This window comes from Triturus cristatus, chromosome 5_2 (genome assembly GCF_964204655.1).
Source record: "Triturus cristatus chromosome 5_2, aTriCri1.1, whole genome shotgun sequence".
Lineage (NCBI taxonomy): Eukaryota > Metazoa > Chordata > Amphibia > Caudata > Salamandridae > Triturus > Triturus cristatus.
Window position 1 is genome coordinate 253,606,858 of NC_140588.1, and position 21,952 is coordinate 253,628,809.

A 21,952-nucleotide genomic window follows, 5' to 3' on the forward strand; every position below is an offset into this window, starting at 1 on the left:
GGCTCTCCTCTCTTTGGGCATACCGAATAGCGCAGGATACATTTTGTGAGTAGCTGTGTGCTTTAGAAATGTGTAATTCATTCATTCATTCATTACAGCGATGTGCGAACATTGGTTTAGGTAGTTGCGACTGTGTGTTTTGCTGTTTAGACTGTGCCAATTAGAGGAGATAATCTGCCTGATTTTTTCATCCATAGGCAAGTGGCGTGTGACACAGATCAAACAAGATTGACTTTTTTGTTTACATTTTTTAAGAAGATGATCTCTGTCAAAAATCGTGCTGTTTAAAAGGCTTCCCTAACTAGTCATCTTGGATAGCCTCACGTCAAAAATATTTCCTTACTAGCAACCAATTGGAGATGATAATCCGATAGATTAGTACAATTTCTGCATAAGCGCAAAAATTGTCTGAAAGGAATGCTCTACGTTTGGGCTCTAGGGTGATAGCTTTCGAAATGTAGCAATATATTTCTCGCAGTAGGTTTGACGAAGAGATCTACTTCTAAAGAGCCGGTGTTATGCCCAATATAGATGTTAAGGAACTCAACTTGGTCACGACTAATGTGGCTAGTAAACCTCAAATTAGCTTCACATTAATGTATCCAAGATAAAAATGCCTATAGAGATTCTTCAGAATCTGTCCGGATAACAAAAATATTGTCAATGTAACGGGACAACTTAGGATGGATTTGAAAAAAGGGGCTATTTCTTTGTAGATGTTTGAGTCTTCAAATTTAGCCATATAAATGTTTGCCGCTGTGGGTGCCACAGAAGCACCCATGCTGACATCTTTAGTCTGTTTAAAAAGACGATCTCCAAATTCAAATGTGTTTTCTGATAATTCTATCCCTACACAGTCTATAATTAATTTAGAAGGACATTCAATGTGTTGTTCTTGAATTAACCAATCAACCAATGCAAAGACTCCATCTTGTGGGATATTACTTTACGGAAATTCAATATCTAGTGTAACTAGAATCTGAGTGTTAGTATTAAAAGGTATATTTTCCACCATATTAATCATGTCACCAGTATCTTTTATATGGGACTTGATATTAGAAATATATGGCTACAGTATACAATCAATATATTTGAACAGAGGTTCTGTGATGGAACCAATCGTGGTAATGATGGGAAGGTACGGAGGATCTTCTATGCTTTTATGTACTTTGTGAATCCTGTATATGCTTGCCATACGAGGATTTTTGTTGTTCAAATTCTTTTTTACAAATATCCCCAGCTTGAAAAGACAGTGTTGTAACCCGTTTACTTGTTTTAGCTATTTTATGAGTGGGGTCCGAATGTTTCCTAGTGTAATGAATAGGATAAAATAACAATGAGAGCATTTTGCCTTCATAATATTTAGTGTTTAAAAATCAAGATTCCACCTCCTTTGTCACAGTTCTTGACATTTAATGATTTGTTATTTTGAAGTTTTAAAAGAGCCTGCTGTTGCACCTGATCAAGATTGAATTCGGGGCAGGGAACACATTTTGATGCCTAATTTAGCCTTTTCAGAACAGAATGATAAAAACCGAGACATCTGGACAGACCTGATCTAGAGATGGAGTAAATGTGGAAGGTAGAGACAGTCATGATAAGTTAGAATAATTATCGGATGGTTGTTCTGTTCCTGCAGAATACTTGTTGCTGCAAAAAACAGTATTATCCTGAAGGAGGCGTGGAATCACACCAAAATATGCGTAGAAGAGTGCTTACAGTTTCTGATGCTCTGTGCAACAGACGAATTGCAACTATTAGCTAGAAAAACAAAAACAAAATTTGAGTTACTACATATCATGATTTTAACCTGTGTATATATGTATATATCCTGACTTTTATATGTATTGTTTGAAATGTTAAGTGTTTGTATTTGATTGGTTATGTATTATATGAATCTATTTTTATGTTTATTGTTCCTCCTGTTTTTGTTGTAAAGCTGATTTCCCAGCTTTATGAGATAGTTGCCTTCTGTACACCCCACCTAGATGCTACCCCAGAGCTTCATTAATAGTCTGTTTACTCAACAATCATGTTTCGCCATGTGTACCAAGGTGACTACAGTGTGGGGGGGGGTCTTTCGATTTTCATCAGCCATTCAAGCATTCGGCTGGATTTGTCTCCCTGAGCATGCCTCCACTATCTATAATATTTGCGTCCTTATCTGTCATATGCGTCCCATGTCTCACCCACTTTGGGTTGGGCCACCAGGAATTGTGCCGTGAGGGAATGTTTCCATCCACTTGAGGTTAGTTTGTAAATACCTACAAATCCCATAGATGGTTTCGAAGCACTGTCCACTTAACATCACCTTCATGGCCCCCATACTGTCCCTCTAAGTCCTGTGAATTCCCAATTATGTTTCATGTAGGTTTCTACAGCTTCTCCTATCCCTTGTCTGAATGCACAATCTTTATGTGCCTCCAGGGCCAGTTGCCATGTAGGAACCCTAACCAAGTGCATTTCTCTATTGCATGTTTGAAGGAGTGGTGAATGATCTGGGAGGAATCTTCCCTGGTATTGGGCCTCTGGATGTGTGGTGTCTGCGCCTGGGAAACCAAAAATTGATCCAGGTGACTCAAGGTTTTATGCACTGTGGGATGGTATGAGAATTCTTTGGTGTGTGGACACAAGGCCCTACAAACATCCCTTCAGCATATATCCTCCATTATTTGCCTCAGTCACTTTGACTTGCCTGGTTTGTTGTGTTCCATTATCCATTAACCTGTCCAGTATACAGTTAAAGTCTCCTGTCCACCATTGTGGTTATCGAGGTATGGTTTAATTTGCTCATAGACTCTGGGAAAATATTCCCTGTCATCCGTATTGGGCACATATGTGTTTACCATACGCACTTCTGCACAATCTAATATGCCATACAGTATTATTTACTGTCCCTCCACATCGGCCACTGCACCTCTGTACCACTGTGTTGGTAAGAAAGCCCTAGGGCTATCCATATCAACACTCCCATTATGTATGCTGAGTATGTTGCGGAGAACAAGTGTCACTCAACTTCTGTCAAACTGTTCTCATCTATAGTCAAATGTGTTTCCTGCATGGACGCTATCTGGACAGAGTATCTCTTAAGGTATGAGTGCACTCTGTGTCTTTTCACATAACCACACATGCAGCAGACAATCCACATGATCAATTTCAGTGTCATGTGTGTCTGTGATGTAGACTTACAACCCCTGTGCACTACCGCTTGAGCCCCCTCTTCCATGTTTTCCTTAGCTTTAGACATGTGTTCAAATAAGCTAATCTCCGTGGATCATTATGTGGTGTGTGTCATAAGCGAACTCTGCCCTTCAATCCCAGATAAACACTCTATAATGCCTCCAACTCTTGTTTCCCCATGTTTCCACCCGAATTAGCTTTTGCCTGAAGAAGAGACAGGCCCTCTAGTTTCAGTACTTGTATGATACAGTTTTCCTGGAACAATCCCTGTGATGTGCCTTTGGCCCGCTCCGGGAACCCTACAAATCAACGGCTGTTTCTGCATCCTCAGCATCTTCCACTCTAGAGTTTAGGATGTGGGTCGCCTCTGTCAATGATCGGACCGTGTCCATCAGCTCCTTGACCTCTTCCAATAGACTATGAACAGTCTTTTGAGTTTCCTGAGCTTTTTCTCTTAACTTGCAGAGATCTGTTCTGAGTAGGTTGATCTCTATGGGCACTGAATTGATTTTATGATCTAGTGCCTGACGTGTGTTCTATGGCTGCTATGATTTGTGCTACCCTACGCTCATCCAGCTCAGTGCACTACTCAGTTAGGTTTCCCTCTGTGGCATCCTGTATTCACATAGCTCCCCCAGTGAAGTGATCTATACAGATTTGTTGGAAGACTCTAGGGTGTTTGTCTTTCCCTATGTTGGTGGATGGGTATGCCTGTTTTGAGCCCTCTTCGACTGCTGCTGTCAATGTCTGCGGCCTTTTTTTACTGTACCAGAGGGATGTAATGTTTTCCACTGTGGTGGGTGTCATTGTGCAAGGGGTCGGACAGGAGACAATGTGTCCTTGCTGCAGCCCATGGTCCCCCCCCACACAGGGTGCAATATCCTCACTTCACCACCTGCTCTCTCTGCCCCGCAGGCCTTTTTGGCTTATGTCTCCTTTGCTACTTCCACAATTTGTTTGGAGCTCCTGTGTCTCAGCAGCCCATCCGCCATATTCCCCAAACACTGACATCCCATGGTACAGCCCTGCCCTTGATGTCAGTTCGGGTGGGTCACTAGCAGTGGATGGTGCTGTGGGAATGCTTAGTCACCTACCAGATTCCCTGCAGCACCATGCCCCCCCAGGGGCCACCCCCTGCTCCAATCTCGACTGTCTCAGGGGTGACACAACCTCTCCAGTTTGTGTTCTTTTGCCCCCATTTCTCAGGCTGCCACTGGCCAGTGGCTCCAGCTCACTCATGACATTGCATGCCTTGGGAGACTGCCTTCCTGCAGTGACTGCTCGTAGCCTACTCCCAAAATGTGACTCCTTACAAGCCAGCTACAGAGTGGGTGTGGTCACCTTCCCCTCTACTCTCCAGCTTCATGGTGCAAGGCCTTACCTGCGACCCATTCGGGTGCTGCCTCTCAGCCGCTGCCAGCCTCCAGGGCTCATGATGGTCTCCCACTGTCAAGCTGTGCCAACACCCTCCGTCGGGCGCTCAATCTTGTATGTGTACTAGCACGGCACTCCCATTGGTTAGTGGCTCTCTGCTTCTCGGCTGCCCACCTGCTTATCCATTCCTAGCCACACCATGGCCTCAGGCGGCTTCCCCTCTGACGCGACCGCTCGCGGCTTCCTCTTGGGCCTCTGCTCCTCTTCTGCCCACTCTGATATGGGTGCGGCTGCATCCTTATTGGTTTCCTGGGCCCCGGAGTGAGACTCTACCTGCCAGAGGCCAAACAACGGAGCACAGCCTCCCTGCCACACTGCCAGTCACGGGGTTCCGGAAGTCTCCAGCCACCAGCTGCACGGACACCAGCTCTCTGGTACACCTTGTTAGGTGTGTCTCATACAGGGCTCACATTGGCTCAGGCTTTTTGTCATTGTTTGATATCTTGCCAGTCTGCTCCCAAGTACCTAAATGTAGGGTTTTCTGTCCCTTCATGCTTATTTGGACCCAAGATGTCGGCAGATATTTGTGGATCCTGCAGGGCAACAGGGCTAGTGCATCCTTGCAACCATCTTGTCCATAAAGGCTCATCTATAATTCCCTTACTACAAGCGAGTTGTGATGTTTGCAGTTGCCTGCAATAAAGAAATAACCTAGCCACTCAACAGTAATACGTTATTACATTTGAGTTCTGACATCACTATGCTTGATACCAGAGCCAGGGGCCAAGATAAAAGACAGTTCACAAAGCATAATTACTGCCACAGTATAAACAAGAAAACAGTAACTGGCTTTTCCTTGACCTGTCTTTTTCATAAAAGTGATCAGCAGAAAGGAGATATTTATGGCAACATGTTAATTTTTTCTTAAGCTATAGGTTGTTACAGGAAAGATAGAATCTGCTAATTTCTACACCATCTAGACCACAACATGTTTAGCCTCACTTGCATTAAATAGATTCTAATATTTGTTTTGCAACAATAACTCTGATATTTGGTGTGTTTTATTTTTCAGACCAGATTAGGCTTTTATTCTTCAGGTTTACACTAAACATAAAGAGAAAGACATCGAAGTACAGGAGTTTGTGGGAAGGGTCATAGTAAGACCATGTCTTATAGGGCATGAAGTACCCCCTTCTGTACATTATTAGCATACTGCTAAACACCTTGGAGTTCTATGACAATATATAGTGGTTATTGAACACCTTGGTTACGTACAACATCCTTATTTTGTACGGCAAGGGCTACTTTATTCCACATATAAATAGCAAAAATGGTAATGGAGATGCTTATAGTCAGTTGCATGGCACAAAAAATACTGCATTCCACCTCTCTCAATTTAACGGTGTTCATTTCAGTTTCATGTTGGAGCCCTTTCATTTTGTAATCATCTCTCCTTTAGCTAATGGCATGAATTCACTCAGCTGTCCTGTAGATCTGCATATTGTAATTCAGATGGAAGTGTTAGGACCTTCAGATTGTGTCTCCCTCTGTTTCTTTGTTTGGCTGCCATCACCCTCTCAATGGTTACCTAGCCCAGCTGGACACTTTTTATCTTTCTCTTGCAAATAGCTTCAAAGTGCTGCTTCTGGTTATGAGCCCAAAATTGTATCTTTGCCTCAGTATCATTTCTGTGCTGTCAATTTCACAAGCTTGAAATAATAACATAAGGAGAATGATGGTGGGCAGCTGAAACTTGGCAGTGGTTGCCACAGGAGGTATTTTCTCAATAACTTATACTGTTTCTGTTTTAAATTTTGGTGGCAGTAACAGGCTTGGCTGTTCCTGCCAGGGGTGCTCTCTGTCCTGAGGATCGCTGTGGAGATGTTGAACTGAGGTGCGTAGGAAGTGCAAGAGTGCATGGCCCATGGATCACATGCAGATCTCTTGTGGGCCGCAGATTTGTGTCGGCAGGGCCGCGTGCTGACTTTGGTGTTCTGGTCTCAGCTCTGACATGGCTCCTGGTGGGATTTTGGCTGTTGGGTGTAACTTGGTTTCTTGGGCAACATCTTTATCTGCTTTCTGGCTACTGTTGTGTGTAGGCACTATATCCTTCGAATGAGGTGCTGCCTGCTACCGCTCTGCAGACAAAGCTCTTGTCATGATGATGCATAAAGGGCCTCAAGACACTAAGACTGCATCTGGACATGAGGCCCAAAAACTTTTCATCCTTCAACACAGCAGAGCCCAGAGTAGCCCTCGGGCTTTGTGGTTTACGGTTGCAGCCTATCTATAATCTCCCCAATCATAGAAGTAACCCTTAAACAACATCAGGTACTAGTACACTTGATACAGATGTTTTAGAGAATAAGACTGCACCTTGATTGAGAATACAGAATAACCTTGCATTTACAGAGCAAACTAGTTTTCTGGACAATACCAGTACAGTACACCTCACCCGCAGGAGGTCTCACCTCGAAAAACAGTGATACTGTTCACTCTGTAGCTCTTTTCAGTAGGGAGACCTCAATGAGGCTTCCTCTGTAAGGATCTCAGTGTATCCACAGACTTCACTATTCCTACTCAAGAGTAACCAGACATATCAAGGGTTTTTGAGACTGTGGTACAGGCCTCCATGGATCTATTTATGTCAACATGCAGGCCGGCATGCCCCATAAAGGTTAAAGACTAAGCCTTTCTCTCTTTCAATATTCCCTGGTGCACAGTGCTAACCTTATCAGTATAACATCTCCCTGACAATGAACCAAGGGCAGTAGCTGTTTACCACTCTATGTGTAGGGATTGGTGCCCCCCTTCTGGCCTAACAAGTCCACAATGCCATGATACATGCCTATGTCATGGTGGACATGTACGATCCATGTTTGTCCATGACCAACATTCTCAGTACCAGGGATCCAAATATCCATAAGCTGGGTCACACAGGGCAGGGGTGCATGCCCACCACCATGTAGGGAACTTTTCGACCCCAAAATATATTGAATAGAAAAAGAAGGGGCAAATGGCGCTACTAAAAGACTGGTCCTCCACCTCAGGGTCTAGTGTTATTTCCACATCCAGTGATATAGGTTAAGAAGATTATGACTCAATGGTAAATATTTTTATTGGAACTTTTATTGATTGGTAAATTAAACTTCCATTCATAAAGTAAAAACACGTTTTTTTGCACTACTATTATTTTGCAGCATGAGAGCATCACAACTTTTCAAAATATCTGACATGTATTCAGTTTCTGTATGAAGGTACCATGGGTTTGGTCTCTGAGACATTAACTATCTTCTTGGGCTACTAAACAGGAGTTTCCTCTGTACCCTCTCTTTTTTTCTTGTACTTAATCAAAGCAAATAAAAATTTTGATTATCTTTGGCCATCCTGTTGAGCCATGTGCTATTCATTCAGTAAGCTCATGGTGCTGAATGGAATATTATTGCTTATTCAGATGGTATTGCGATTTTATATTCTAATCCTTGCTTTCACTTTCAGGCTATTGAAGCTAGAACCCAGCTTTCTGGACCATTCTTTGGCTACCTATTTAACCCTCGTAAAATACAGCTCATAATGAAACAACATTCTGTTATCAAAGAATAATTTCTCTAAACTAGTAACCTGTTTTTAAGGCCTGAGTTGGCATGGTACACAAATGGAAAAGCTTACCTATTAGAATGGTTTGTAGGTGCAATATCATTAAAATAGTCCTCTTGCTTAAACGTCTTTTCTTATTTAAAACTATACTTTTTCTTATCCCTTTTTACATCCCTGCTGTGTGGTCCAGATACATATGGAAAGATAGAAAACAACATCCAGCTCTGGGATTCTTGAAAGTTCCAATTGAAAGAGGATTCTGCATTTATTTACCTTTTATAAGGTCGCAAATGGCTCGATTCGCATAATCGGGCCTTTGCAACCAGAAGAAAAGGCTTTCTCAATGTACCAAACCATATTTTGCAATTCAGTAACCTATTACTGAATTGTAAAATGGGTTAGCAATTTTCTATTTGGAAGGGGCATGTTGGGTGTTCCTTTCTAATACCAAAACACATCAGTTTGTGTTAGAATTGGGGATCTCTGGTTGGCACAGGTAGGTACTTGTGACAAGCAGGGACCCTCTCCTCTAGTCAGGGTAAGGGGTTACACTCCTAAAATAACCCCTGCTCACCCTCTAGGTAGCTTGGCGCGAGCAGACAAGGCTTATCTCAAAGCGTTATAGGTTAAGCATTTGTGACCACATACAGTAACCCAGTGACAACACCACAAAAGGACACCACACTAGATTTATATGAAAAATAGTGACCTTTTATATAAAGGCTGAGCACAAGACCAAATAACGATAAAAATGAAATACACAGTTCAAGAATATGATTTTAGAAAGAGTTCTTAGGTTAGCGACAAAATCATTCACCTTAGCGTCCGTTTTAATCCACAGTAACTTATGATGCGATAAAAAGTTCCTAGCGGCACTTCAGCGTTGAAAATCAAGGTGTAGCTTATCCGGTAGAAATTTACTCGCTAAGGCACAATGCGACAAAATTCGGCCCGCTAATGAGCGGGGCGACAATTTCACCAGCGGGTATCTTGGTTGAGTCTGCGACGATTTTCGCAGCGATAAAATTACTCACGCTAATGAGCGGTGCGATGATCTTGGCTTGTTCTGCGACGATTTCACACAGCAGCGGCAGGCTCTGCGCCGAAGTTCGCAGCGATAGAATTCTTCCCGCTAACAGGCGAAGCGTGGATCTTGGGCTGGTAGCGATCAAATTCGGTCCGCTAACGAGCGGTGCAATGATTTTCCCAGCGCTGATCTGGCTCAGCGGCAGCAGGCTCTGCGACGATGTTCGCAGCGATAGAATTCTGCCCGCTAACAGGCGGAGCGCGGTTCTTGGGCCGGTAGCGATCAAATTCGGTCCGCTAACGAGCAGGGCGACGATTTTCCCAGCGCTGATCGGGCTCAGCGGCAGCAGGCTCTGCGACGATGTCTTCAGCGATAAAATTTTGCACGCTAACGAGCGGTGCGACAGAAATTTTCTCGCTAAGCTGTCTGTGCGTGAAAAAGTGGAGATCTTTGATTTCTTTCTTCTTGGCCAGCTTCCCAACAGCAGGCACAGCTCCCAGAGGCCCCAAAACTGGTTCCAGCACTCTAGGAGGGCAGAACTCACACAGCAGAGTTCAGGGGGAAGCTGGGGGTGAAGTCCTTTTGTTCCTGGGACTTCTTAACAGGAGGCCAGCTCTCCTCAGGCCCTTGGAGATCTTTTAAAGCACAAGTTGAAATAAAGTCCTTGTAGTCTTTCTCCTCTCCTTCAGCAGCAAGGCAACCACTGCAGGCCAATCCCCCAGGTCAGGGACAGTACTCCTCCTTACAGCTTCCCCAGTTCTTTCTCCTCAGGCAGAGGTTCTTCTTGTCAAGCAGGATCTAATTTCTTGGGAGAAGGGTCCCAATACTTATACCCGGAAATCCTTTGTTCCTCTGGGGTAGAGGGGCCTTTGCCCAGTCCAAACCAGTTCCTGAGCACTTTGTTGACATGACTCTGACTTTCTATTCAGGGTGCAGGGCAGAGACATCAGCCGCTCCACAGGAGGTGGAGCCAGCATTGTGGTGGCAGAGCACAGCCCTATTCAGAGTCCAGGTGCACTCCTCCCACCCATCTGGATGTCAATCTCTCTATTCACCACCAGGCTACCTAGCCCTGCCCCTCTGGAATTCCCCAGCCTTGTCACTCACAGAAACCAGACAGGCAGATACACATCATAGCAGAGGCGGGCTGAAATGGTCAGGCAAGCAAATACCAGCTTTCTAAAAGTGGCATTTGCAAACACAGAATATTAAAATAAACTTTACTAAAAGATGTATTTTATTATTCTGAGTTCAGGCATACTAAACTCGATTTTCTACCATGTTCCCTGGGTCTGTTAGGATCATAGAATGTAACAATTCTAACAGCCCATTCTGTCCTATGGAGAACAAGTAGCCTTACAATAGTGAAAAGTGAAATTGGCTGTAATTCACTATTAGGACATGCCACACACATCAGGGCTTGTACTACCTTATGCTTACAATGCACCCTGCCCTTGGGCCTACCATAGGGGTGACTAATATGAAGTTAAGGGAAGGTTTAGGGACAGGCAAGTGGGTGCCCTTGCCCAGTCAGCATGACAGTACCAGACTGCACGTAGGTTCTGAAGTAGCAGACCTTAGACACATTTTACTAGGCCGCTTCTGTGGGTGGCACAACCAGTGCTGCAAGCCCACCAGCAGCATTTGTATTTACAAGGCCTGGGCACTCCTGGTGCACTTTACTGGGGTCTGACAGTAAACCAAATAAGCCAATCATGGAATCCAACCAACATATATATTTTACAATAGGGAGAGCATATGCACTTTAGCACTGATCAGCAGTGTTATAGTGCCCAGAGTCATAAACCAGCCAACAGGTCCGAAAAATATAGGAGGAAGGCAAAGAAAAAAAGTTCAGGGATGACCCTGCAGGAAAGGCCAAGTCCAACAGTATGTAGGAATGTTTTGTGACCGAAATACGGTCGCAAAACTTTTGCGTTTTATCACCTTCTTCAAGTAGGTGGTAACCCATTTGCAAATGGGAAGAGGACCCCTTCCTTTTTGTGAATGTATGCAAAAACTTTTTTTTACAGCAGGCAGTGGTCCCACAGACCACTGCCTACTCTTAAAAATGAAAAGAAAACGTTTAATTTTTTTTTCTAAACGCAACCTGTTTTCCTTTAAGGAAAATGGGCTGAGGTTAAAACAAAAAAGATTGCTTGATTTAAAAGTGATCACAGACATGGTGGCCTGCTGACCCCAACAGGCCACCATCCCTGTTATTTTAACGATTCCGAGGGGGTTGCAAATTAAGACATATCTCATTATTATAAATCAGGTAGGTCGATTTGCGACCCCGACGAATCGCTATATGAAACGCTTGGAGTTTCATACATTTGTAATAGCGATTACCTAATTATGATTTGCAGAAAATCGGGATTAGGTAATCGATATTCCAAATGTTGATGCATGTGGCCCTATGTTTGTTCTGCTGTAGGCAATAGGATGTCTATGGTAATGGGTCTAGACTCATAGCTCTGAGCATTAAGTACATTTGTGGGTGGACTCCGATGAAAACTTGAGACATTCCTTCCTCTTAAAACCATCTTATCACAAGAAGGTCAGGTTCAAGACTTCATATGTCTATTTTCAAATCTTGAAGAAATTGCTAAGTTAACATCGAATTCCAAAGACCACTGTATACACTGCTATGGGGCAACAATTTATTATCAATGATTATTGAGGATAATGGTACTTTGCCATAGTGACAAACTTCAATATGAGTAGTGAGGCAGTGTAAGACACACAATTAACTTTGCTCTTTTGATGAACTTCAGAATTAGTTTAGGATTGGTAAGGGATAGTTCAATAAACATGTAAGGTTTCTGCATTTTCTGTGTAAACTATCTGCTGGTGAGATAAATATTAAGACTGTTCACTTGTTTGATCTACGTTCTGGCCCTAGTAAAGATAGGTTTATTGGGCAAATGTGTGAGGTGTTCTACTATAGAAGAGAAGAGGACTAATCTCACACAGCCAGCCAGTGAGCGTGGAAGCTATCAAGTGGCAAGGAGTTAGCAGTACTTCAGGGCAGCTCCTCCGTTAAGGCGGAGGCGCATCGACCCACTGCTCTTTGAGGAGCAAAAATAAAATAATAATGTAGATATTATCATTTTTTTCCACCAGTTTGGGTCTGGGTTAGGGTGTGGAGGGGCTGGAGGAACCGGGGGAGGAGTGGTTTGCACACTCCAAGTGTGCCTGACTGCTTAGCCGGCCGTATTGGCCCGGCCAAACACTCATGCGCACTTTGCATGTTCCCACCAGCCTGCATTACACGACCTGATGGGGAGCATGCCTAAGCCCCCAGTCCTCATCTGAGTGCAGATCCATAGCACTCAGAGGAATCCCAACACTCCATTGCAGTGTTGCGATTGGCTTAGGGGAGCCAACCACAACATTTCATTGCAGCGGTGTTGTGATTGCCTATGGGGAGCCAGTCTAGGTGCTTCCTGGTACCAGGACTTGCAGCCGGCGGAAGAGGTAGGTGATATTTTTTATTTTGTATTCCCCTGGCCAACCCGCCCCCCCCCAACACCACCCTCCTTTCCTCCGCCACTCCGCCTTTATTCCCTTCCAGTCGGTACTGCTTCAGGGCAATATCTCCTGGAATCCCACTTTGGTAAATACAACCAAATTAAAGATGTAGCACAACAGATTTATTTTTGCTTTATATTACTCACCGAAAGAGCTCTCCCATTTTGGTTTCAAATCTACTGAAGATGATTTTGATTGCAGATCAGAGGCTGCTCTAGTCCTTATATTTGTGACTTAGTAGTATTTTGCAAAAATTCCCATTCTTTTTGGGTAGTGTCTTTAGTACCTCAGTCTGAAGGTCTTTGTTGATATATTGAGCTATGGTATAGTAAGAGTGCACAATTATCAAGTGCAAACCCCAGTTCATGTTCATGCTCTCTCAATTCAAATATTTCTACCTTTCAATTTGCTTTTGATTTTCTCAAGCTTTCAGATAGTCTGCAATATCTTAATTTTCTATCTAAGGCATTCACTTAATGAGTAGATCGACACCTTAAGCTCTGGTGTACATTTCTCCCTCTACTTGACAGACTGTGCACTCCACTTTGTTTCTCTCTCAAGCTAGTTGCATTGTTTTGATCATCCTATTTTGTGAAATAATTTCCTGCCCCCTTGTATATTTGTACTGATGATTATATTTGCTGTGTCTTTTCCTACATGCCTTTTTCGGTCTTTCTTTCTTTCTTTCTTTCTTTCTTTCTTTCTTTCTTTCTTTCTTTCTTTCTTTCTTTCTTTCTTTCTTTCTTTCTTTCTTTCCTTCCTTGCTTTATTTTTCTTTCTTCTTTGCTTTCTTGAGCAGTGGTCGCCTGTGAGCACTTCTAGGGTCAGGAACTACCTGCAAGAGGTATGTGAATACCATTAACTTATAATATTTCATATGGGAATCTCTGCGCTTTCATGCTCCCAGTCCAGATTTGAAATTGCAAACGTGCATATTACAGCATACTGTGGTAAAATATACATTACCACATTTTTTTAAACTGGGACTTGTTTTGCCCTCAAACATCCATGTATTTTGCACATAAGCTAAACTATTGTCTGATTCACAAATATTGTGCGTAAATGTACTCTTGTATTAGTCATAACTTACCTGTGATTTCCCAGGAAACTTATAAGTGCCCTTGCTTCATCCCTGGGTTACTATGGGAATTTATGAATAAGTCAGGAGTACAATTAGAACAAGCCACATCTATTCACAGCAAAATACATTTGAAAATACATGTGTAAATTGGGCTTAGAATTCTCATTGTCTACTATTCCATAGTCTATTTTCTACTGAGCTTACCTGTTCATGCTATGTAGTGTGATTGACAAAGATTTTGCTGTAACTTAGTTTTGGAGGTCAATTGGCTTGGTCCTGAATTTCAGTAGTAAGCCAGGAGTATGCCTGGCTTGCTTCCAACTTACTCCTGCAATTGAGTTGTAAGCTAGAGTATTACAAGAGTAGGTTATGGCAATATAGTTGTAAATAAGACTTAGCTGTTTTGAAAGGAGCTAATAGTCTCACTGGTACTACTGACTTGCACACAGAATTCAGAAATAAGACAGGAGTATACCATCTAGTAGTAAAAGCTTTTGGTTTTCAACCCATTTGAATATCAGGCTCAAACTTGTATAAGTGAATATGTATTTTATTTTATGCACCGTAAGCTCTTACCAAAATGAAAACACATGCTTATAAAAATGAAAATGTTTTTTTTTTCAAGTTTTATTTTTAATTTCAGTGTTAATATTTATTTGTTTCATGGAATATATTTGCTTCTATTGGATAGTCTGCCACCAATGACTACAAAATCCCATGTTATTTGTTCTCTGATAAGCAATTCTGCACAGAGAGTTGCTACTGACAACTACATTATAGTTATCACCACTATGAAATGCCCATCTGTCTCAGAAATACTTATTTAAAGGTTATGGTAGAGTCAATGCCAAAAGGATTCCAATATTAACTCCGAGTTGTGTCAATGCTACACCTGTTACTGCCACTTTCTCAAAAGTAGATCACTTAATTGGAGGGGGGACAACAATGATTATAAAAATAATGTCACCAATGAAGTCACTGTAAATTGCTATACTGGTCACAGAATTTGTAGCTCTCTTATATGTTTCTAAATAGTTATTTCCTCACCATTTTGCCAGACACTAGAAGAAAATCTCATTAGATACAATGGGGCATATTATCAAGAAACTTCGTTAAAATTATCGCCGCCAAAAACTGCTGCTAAAGCGGCGATAATGGGCTTGATAATATGCCCTTGAGAAATCCCATAGAAGCCTATGTTCTGGTGTCAACATGGGCTTCTATTGGAATTCTCTGTGGCATATGATCAAGTCCATTATCGCCGTTTTAGCGTCAGTTTTCGGCCGCTAAAGAGGAGATAATTTTAACGCCGTGCTTGCTAATATGCCCCTCTATTCTCCCAAGTCTACCACCTCTCTCAATTTAAACTTTTTTTTCCTGAACTCCTGGTTACTCAACAATTATCAGAGGGGGATCCCTCGATTCCATTGCGCACTACAGGTTCACATCATATTGATCGGGCAGACTGGTTCAGCACTTGATGGTATTTGGTGTGACACACCAGTCACAAATTCAAAACTCGACACAACTGTACTCCGGCTGAGCAGCAGTTTAAATTACCTACAGTGACACATCAAGGAAAAATGCATTTACCATTGAGACAAAGTTGGTTTAATATGTTCAAAATTTACCTTAAAAGTTTTTCTTGAAAGCCTGCATGCCAGATGCCAATTTATTGAACTGGAGCACATTTCATATTAGAAATAATGTGCTCTCGGAGTGAAATATAACCCTAAAGCTATAATCCAAATTTATTAAACCTATTTAAATTACTTAGGGCCATATGTAGGTAGCATCACATTTACCGAATCATAAATACCGAATTTTACCGATTCGGTATTTATGAATCGGTGAATGTGATGTAGGTAATGATTCGGTAAATTTTACCGAATCGGAAAAATTCGGTAAATATGAATCGGTATTTACCGATTCGGTAATGGGGCATACCTTCCCATTGATTCCTATGGGCCTGGAGGCCCATAGGAATCAATGGGAAGCCAGTCACCATTACAGATTCGGTAAATACCGATTCGGTAATGGGGGGAGCATATACAAGGGTGGCAGGGTGTCACATTGACACCCTGTTGCACCCCTGATTCTTGCATGTGTGCACATGTGGCGCACATACATGCCCTAAGGGCATGTATGTCTGCCACATGGCACTCTTACATCTGCAAAATATTGCGTTTTGCAAGGTATTCGTTATTTATCACCAACCTGTATTTGGTGGTAAATAACGAATTCTTAATTCTAATTTGCACTCTTTAGAGTGCTCCCTACATTCAGGATTCGGTATTTACCGATTCGGTATTTTACCGATTCGGTAATTTACCGAATCCTGAATTATGCCTCCTACATCCAAATAGCTAAATACCGGTCGGTAACGGGATATTTACCGAATTTCGGCCGTTACCGACCGGTATTTAGCTACCTACATGAGGCCCTTAATGTTCAAAATTTGATTTAATGGTGTCACCAGATTTTGATAATTTAAGCTATGGAATTAGGCAGCTGAGCGTGAACAGGAGCTATTGGTAGAACAAAGTCAGCTTTTGCACTAAAGAGGGGCTGCAAGACTGACCATGAGGAACTTTTTCTACTCTGAAACAAAATATGGCATAATAATTTATTCCACCTGCTGAGGGCCGGGACATGCTAAGACTTGGAGGTCACACCCAAGGTAGGCAAGAAAAACAGGTTTGCCCCACTTGAAGATTTTAGTCATACATAAACTGGTTCATCCGCATTTCGTAAAGAAGTTATCCAGTCTGGTATAGCCTTTCCTAGCTACAGCTTGCAGCCTTCCCCTACTAGGGAATTTTGTTTCCAAAAAAGTGACTAAGTCTGAAGGTAAAGACTTTTACATGGGCAAGGCAACAAATCTATCAAACCCACAAAGCCACATTAGCAGATATGAGATCCACATTTGTCCCACACTGAACCTTTGGTTCTAAAATAGCTTCAGCTGGTCAGCTGCAAACCTAAAAACAATGTATCAGACTTCAAGATAATCTCTCTATGGCCACAGTCTTGGAATTTGAACCATTTTAAGATTTTGACTTCCATTTCAGAGACTAAGTCCAAAGTTAAAAGCTGAGATTTGATTACCTTCTTGATGTTCTGACCTCCACTCCATTATGATCTGCCTCAAATTGCACCTAGGTCCCGGTCAACTGCAAACAGCGCCCTACTTTACATGGTGCTTTTCATATCTTAAGTTCCCCATAACCTATTTTAATGATCTTGGTCTTGTTTTCCTTATTAAAGTGTTATTGATTTTCCTAAATTGGTTTGGAAATTTTACCATCCACATTATTTATTTAAAAGAACGTGTTGCTACTTATAGTGACAGTGTTGATTCTAGTGAAAGCTCGTGAAATTCGACCCATTGAAAAAAACAATTCTGTATTGTTAGCAGAAAAAAATAATATGCAAATTACCTACATGGAAATGCACTCTATATGGATTTGTTAACAAATATTCCCTTTATATAAATGTTGAAACCAGACAGCATTCTCTGTTGTCTGACTTACCAGCCCTGTTTAAATCTTATCTCAGTCATGTCCCCTCAGTCTCGTCAAGTGAGGATTTACCCTCCTTAGAAATGTTTATGGAGTAAATAATTCACCTCCTGTATCCTAAGAATCAGTTGTATCCCTTTGAATTTCACTCTGACTTCTTGCTATTTAAAATTTAAATAGTTTTGAAGTTCTGAAGAGTTATCATTTATCTTTAGGTGGAAAAGTTAAACAACCTTTAACTACCTTTATCTTTGTAACTACTATTGGCCTTAAAATAGATGTTATTATTAAGGCTACCAATATTGAGTTTTGATTCAAATTTACGGTCATCATAAATGTCTAGATTATTTACTGGTAATCTTCATTACTCTAATTCTTCTTTCCATGCCCCAGTGATTACTTGACCTGTCTCGCCTTAATGGGCACCCCAAAGAAAAGCACTCTTTTAACACGATCCCTTAAAAAGGGAGTTTACCCACCCTCCCTTAACATGCCTTATATGGTCCCTGAAAAGGGACTGGCTCAGCAAGGCTAAGATCACAAACGATGCAGCACATTTGTAAGTACTGGGGCGAGAAAGGAAGAATCGGATTAATGAAGATTACTGGTGAATAATCCAGGCACTACCTCATCATCTTCCTCGCCCCAATTCTTACTTGATGAGGGTCTACCCAAGATTACGCCTTCATTGAGATCAAACAACCTGATTATATTACATACGAAAATCAAAACAAATGCCATGCCCTATTTTAAATAAAGAACTAAACAATGAAGGATGAGAAAAAAAACTCCCTAGGAAAGTCACTAGTGACAATGATATTCCCATAGCTACAAGTTTCATCAAAAGGTAAGTGGAAAATAAACAATATATCTAGGATTTTGCTAAAGGGGCTGTGTAATTGTCCACCAGGAGGAGACAATCTGACCAAAGAGGTTACACAAAACAATCAGAGGCCCACAGTCTTGAAGTGATCTGGGATCACGTCAAGTTGCCCATGATTTTAAAAATCAGTTCATTGAAAGTGTTCTAAAACCACACTGGTCGCATTAGCATGAGTTGAACCAATGTAAATTAGATGTCTGAGATATATAAGGCAAGAGCACCTGCTACTGGACCAGTTTCCCAGATGGAAATTATCGAGCCACCTTCCAAAGGTGCAATAAAAAACATTCAATAAGAGGACACTAAAAATAAAAAGGCAGACACATCTTCAGAGCTCTTATCCTAACCAATGTCTTACCAAAGAATTACTACCATGGAACATACCCTTTAAAGAAATTTGGTCCTAATTCTGACACCCAGAAGAAAGGCCATAAAATGCAGAAGTAGTTCTATTATGTTTTACAAGCTTGCATTCCAGCTACTCTATCAATTTAGGATCTTCTAGCTTGGTAGTTGAGTACCTCAACCTTAAACCACAGGGCTTTATTGCTCTTATGAGGATGAAGACCTTTGTAAATAATGGAGAAAGTGTGTATGTTTCAATGCAAACCTCAGCTGGAAAACGTGTACAAATGTATGTAGTGAAAGACCAATACAGGCCTAGCCTTGCTGCAATAGTAGAGTGAAAAACAGTACCAATAGGGTGAAGATTTGAAGGGAGAAAAGTAAATGCATGTTTTCGTAGACTAGAGAAATATATTTAGGCAGCTACCGTAGCCGTGAAGGCCACAGGCCTGCTTTGAAGTGAACACATGTTTAATAAAATATATGGAGATAAGAGTAGAATAGGGGAAACAACGTTTACCACGAATCTTCTTCCCCGCAGGAAATCACAACGCGGTCGTTACATACCATTACTCCGCAAGTCGGAACAACGACTTGCAGAGGGGGGGGGAGGTGTTGGATTTAAAATCCAACACCTTCCCTATTGTCCGCACCGACTGGAGTTGGAATAGTAAATTATACTATTCCAACATCCAGCGCCCCCCCTCCGCAAGTCATTGTTCCGACTTGCGGAGTAATGGTATGCAGAATCACAACAAGGTCATTGTAACGACCGCGTTGTGATTCCCTGCGGGGAAAAAGACTGCGGGATAACAACATACATTCGTAGAATAGACGTGCAAGGCAATCCAGGATGTTAGGCTTCATGGAACCCCAGACATGTAAGAGTAGTGCCTTAAGCTTCAGAACCAGACAAGCCAAGGACACCAAGTTAGCATAGAAATGCTTCAAACTCCAGGTGCAGACTTTTATAATCACATGACTAGCTATTTTTGTAGAATAGTATTGCCTTTTGTTAACAAAGACTTCTGCTGTAAGTTTCCATCAATAATTATGCACGTGACGTATTCACCTTTGTAATGAAACAGTACATATTTCGCTGCATGCTCATGTACCACGGGAAGTTTTAGGTCACAGCTGAGCAGAGCTGTCTATCTCCTCGAGTAAACACAATCTGTGCTTTGCTGCTAAAATTAAAGCCATGTTTTCTTTTCTTTCATCCTGAGAACACCTTGAAAACAGATGACAGAAATCTGGGCTGGAGTAAAGTTCCGAGGTCTCAGTTATCATAACGTCTGACTCTTTTAGGAGAAAGTCTTCCTGTGAGCCTCGCTAAAGAAAGCAAAGGAAACAACAGGTGGAAGAATAGCCCCATCCACAGGACTCAGAGGAAACCTGGACAATTGATGTTGTAACTCATGAAAATAATGCCAGAAATATTGTCAAGATTCAGGATAGTAAGCATCCCCAGAAGAATGAATGAACAATCCTCATACCTGAATGGTTTAATTTCATCATCCTTCATGAAGGCCAGCACAAACAGTGAAAATACCTTATTTAAGGCCTCCAGGACAAAAGATATTTATGTGGGTGTAATTATTATACATTCACCCCACATGGCTGTAACTAGTGTAAGCTAGCCTGAAGAGGCTTCTGAACACATTTATAAGTGTATTTTACATCAGGACAAACTGATGGAGGACTGTGTTATTATGTGGAGATTTAGGCTTGCAATACCCAGGGGACATCCCTATGGTTTTAATCCTAAAAGCAAATGCAGGTAAATGCTGGCTCATCACTGCACTTCTTCTGCAAGTGCCCAAAAGACCAATAATTTAGCTAGCATATAATGAGTGTTGTTTGGCCCAGATGTATTTAAAATGTATGCTGGCACAAAGTTGTGCAAAGTCACTTAGCCTTGCCTTAGTGTTAACTTTGCAGCAGAAACGTTATTTTGTGCTGAAAATATGCCCTTTTCTCACAGAATTAGCAAGTTGTACTGCTTTGCATCACTTTATGTCAAGGAGAATTTACTGTGTTGTATATTAGACAGATCAGTGCAAAAAAAAGAAAACCAACAGTTTTTGATCCAGAGGCTAATCTAGTAGATAGACCAAAGTATTAAAAAATAGAAAGAAATTATTGTTTTCAAATAACTCACACACTGTATGTGTAATGCAATGCATAACACATATGCAATGTGTGGGATGATTTAATGTTTGTCTAAGCGTAGGAATGTGTACTGGAAGGGAATGCTTCCAGGACAAATCATAATATAGACAGTGGACACTCACGTCTTCTCCTTGGCGTGAGGCTATGTGCCGCCCAAGGGTGTTTTTTGATGCAGAAGAGCAGAGATGACAGCACCAGCAGACCGTTTTTGAGAAACATGGCTGTGCGCTGTTTTCTCCCTTTCATGCAATGCAGCAACTTTGGTTGCTGTGCTACGTTGCATCAAAAATAATACAATTGTACCTCAGTGGTACTGCCTGCAAACTGAAGATCTCACAGTAACAGAGGTAGTGAGATAGACACAAAAAAGAAAGTATCAAAATGAAAACAAATATTTTGTGCATTCAGTTTGCATTTGACAAAACATGTTCAAGGCGTTTAGCCATGGCGTAAATGTCAATGGGTCTGATGCAGGCTCAGAGGATATAAACAGAAATTTAACAGAACCTACATCTGGTATGTATTTTATTGGTAATTAGTTCATCAATTTTTCTCTGCTCATTCGGTGAGTCCACTTATGTGTCAATATGATTCTTCTTAACTGCAAACGTTCTCAATCAATACCATGTTGTCATTATGTAGAAAGTCAATGCATCAATTGAATCATCTGGACTTGACTTCTTTAGAGCCCTGCCATCAATCAGACAATTACTGATGAACTCTTTCAGACAGAAGAGAGAAAATAGGTCTGTGGACCTGAAGAAGAAACAACATATATACAAATAAAATAAAGCAATCCCAGAATGTAAAGCACAAGTCCAAACCACAATCAGCCCACCTAAAATATTGTTCAACACATCCTAGTCATTGCATCCCACTTGTCTTCGTTTTCTCCCCAAGATAATCTATGCAATACTACTTAATATAATTATGTAAATTGCAATCTAAAGTGCCGTTGTTAAGCTTCCTCTCAATCTCCTCACGTGACACATCAGAGGTAGCCCACTCCCATTTTTCTTTGAATCACAGTCACATCATATGTCACAGGAGGAAGCAGTACAAGAACCGGAAGTAACTGACAAAGGTGATAGATATGCCACAAATGTCCTTAAAACATAGGGCACAAAGGGAGTCACTTATAGCAAAATCTTTGAGAATTGGACCCACATATTTTATCGGACAGTGCTTCTGGCTGCTTTTAATAGTATTAGAGTACTGAAGAAACACAGGTTTGAGAG

General features: G+C 41.6%; 1 protein-coding gene across 1 annotated transcript in view; it reads right to left on the reverse strand.

The window, feature by feature from the left end:
* LOC146822848 (cadherin-9-like) overlaps positions 1-21,952 on the reverse strand; it is an 860,888-nt gene that overhangs the window by 511,903 nt on the left and 327,033 nt on the right. The window lies entirely within an intron of this gene.